A 3,186-nucleotide genomic window follows, 5' to 3' on the forward strand; every position below is an offset into this window, starting at 1 on the left:
CTGATATGGAGAAAGAATACTACAGATGGAAGGCCCCCCCACATGCTTAAAAATTCTACCCAGCCCAGCCACAGGATATGAAACACTAATTTGGAGATCTAATTTGGAGTACACAAGAAGATGGATGCATCACAACAAAGTCACGTGGCTCAGCTGACAAAAGCAAATCTATCATTCTCATGAAATGTAATACGTGCAATCGATTATTAGAGGAGCATATAGCTAACACAATGGATCTTTATCACTTTTTAAAATTGTCAGGATTAGGATAAACATGGTTTAAATTATAGAACTAAAGACCACTTGTGTTGGAATTGGAGCTGGTTGGTCAAATTTTATTCTGTAAATTAGTGAATAAATCACTAATTTACAGAATAAAATTTGACTGTCTAAAATTATCCAATTGACTTATCTGGCAGTTTATCTGCAGATTTATACTCATGCAGTGCATCAAGAGTAATTCTACAGATTAAAGTCCATTTAATCTGGAGATTAAAACTTGTGGAACTGGTCCTTAGTCTTTTTTCTAACATGTGCAAGAAAATAAACTACTTTTGGTTACAATTTTTAAGAAAATTAATCATATTTTTAAATCTTTCAGAAATTTTTTCAATATCAAGAATATCCAATGAAGATATTAATTGATATGCTGATAAAATTAAAATATCTTTAGAAATCAGCACAGAGACTACCACTGCTGTGACTTTAATGGTAAGTGAAGTCTATTTGAAATTTTAATTGATGTACAACATTTGTCCTGAAAATATTTTTGTTAGAACATAAATGTCCTCAGTACAAGACAGATGTATAAATCTGATACTGTCCAATGTTCTTAGCACAGAACACATTTTGTTAAGTAATGCGAAACAACATAATATGAAGTAACTATTTCTTGGCTGCATGGTCAATTATTATTTTCACGTTGCATGTCAATTTGATTAATTTGCACAATCCTGTTTCTTATTTAAAGTGAATTATTTTAACAAAGAGACATGCTCTAATTGAATTTTTTTTTTCACCTTTGGTGAGGGAAGTGGGGGGAAACAAGTTTTGGGCAGGAAGACATGAAATTAGAATAGTTTTGTTATGTCTGACATTCTTGTGGTTTGAATTGATTAAAATATTTATGCCAAAATTATGATTATTGATAGTTGATTTATGAAAACTGAAAGGGCATAATATAGTTTTATAGGAGTGGAATATATTTTTGCAACCTAAAATTTTTGCAGAATACAACTTACATATGGAATTTTCCTGCAAATTGTTGCTTTCTGGCATACAAAATAAGAATTTATGATCAAAGCAATAGTTTGAAATATTTTAATTAAATCTTACAAATGATTAAATGAATAGGCTTACTGTATGAAAAACTTTACAGAAACTGGATGTATTTGAAGTAAAATTAATATCTAAAGTTCTTAAATCTGGTAGAAATAAAACATTTATCGGAAGTAAAGCCTTCTATCATGTAGTACAATGGTCAACTTCGGGTTGTAAAATGGAATTAACGAATAGAACAGGAAGCACATTTAAAATTGAAGACATGTTACTTAAATTTATAATTTTCAGAGAGTCACATTCAGAAGAGCATAAAATACATTAAATAAAACATAGAAAATAGTAATAAATAATTAATTAATTAATACAGAAAAAAAATATAAAATAATAAATATAAGTAAAGAAATAAGATATAGTAAAATTGCAGTTTATTGGGCTGGTAACAAACGACTGCAATTAACTTCACCTCACAGGATGCCAGATAGGTTTTGTAAAAAGTAAAGCAGAATTTGTCAAAATGCAGCTCAAATTATTTTTAAAGTAGCCCAAAAAGTAGTAAGTCTCCCAAATCTGGTGGCCTACAGCCTTACAAACAAGTTATTTGAATCGGCTACTTGTAGCACAATCTTGCAATTTCAAAAACTGACCATATTTTATGAAATAGCAGGAAAAAATAATAATCTGTGGGTTAGGTGACACTGGAAAATATTTTACTATAATAGGGAAGTCATATTGACTAGATTAGTCTGTTAAGAAATTATAAGACCACCACCATTTTTGTAGATTTCTCAAAAGTAACAATGTTTAATGATCATTTATTATTTTCAACAGAATACAAACAATAAATCTCATTTTGGATGATTAGTTCAACAATTGTGAACACATTTTAGTTACTAGTTATACAAAAGTCACATTTTCACTGGTAATGAATTATAAGACCACCATGAAAACAAAGATTGAAAAGTAATTTTTTGTTGTTGATTTAATAATTGATTGTTGCTTCATTTTATCATGTCACTTCAAATAACCTGTTTTGCATTGAATCTAACAATTTTTTCTGTAGATAATTTGACAATATTATTTGGTGCATACCATTGGAGCACAATTTCGTATTCAAGTTCTTGAACACTTGAAAATTTGCAGTTGTTTGCATATGCTTTCTGACTTAAGTCCCATTGAAAACATTTGGGGGTTTTAAGTCAGGATTTTTTGATGGCAAGGAAAACATTGTTTTTAAGTCAGTCTTGAGTTGCCTTTGAGTTATAGCAGGGAACATTGTCTTGTTAGTAGTACCATTTTCTTCAAAAATGTGATCTAAATGGGAGCAACTGCTTTTCCAATAACACTTTATAATTTTCAGAGTATAATTTAATGCTAACTTTAACAAGAATAAGTTCAGCATGATAAGTGTGTTCCCTAAACCAGGGATGGGCAACCTGTGATCCTTGGTCCACATGTGGCTCGTATTAATATTTTTATCCAGCCCATGTCTCATGAATAAATATATCAATGTCCCAGCTTAAAGTCTGCAGCAAAATTCAATTGTTATTTTCTACAACTTATGTATGTAAATAGTTTTTCCCACAAAGAATTTAGCTTGTTTCTTGTTTTAGGTTTTATGAACAGACTCAAATCAAAACTAATTTAAAACTAGCACTGATTAATATCAAAAATATTTGGTTAAATATATTACATTTACATCAGTTCTAGAAGCTAAAGTATACCTTTGATAATTTATAATTATACATGAATAAATAATTGTGATTTACAGTAGAGCCTCGATTATCTGACTCAATTGGGGACTGGGGTTGGTCGGATAATTGAAAAGTCGGATAACCGAAAAGTATGAAAAAATCCATTATGTGTAGTATATTATTATATCCCATGTAATTAGTATATTAGTATATA

Source organism: Centruroides sculpturatus, unplaced genomic scaffold (assembly GCF_000671375.1).
Source record: "Centruroides sculpturatus isolate CEXI.00-Female unplaced genomic scaffold, Cexi_2.0 scaffold859, whole genome shotgun sequence".
Classification (NCBI taxonomy): Eukaryota; Metazoa; Arthropoda; class Arachnida; order Scorpiones; family Buthidae; genus Centruroides; species Centruroides sculpturatus.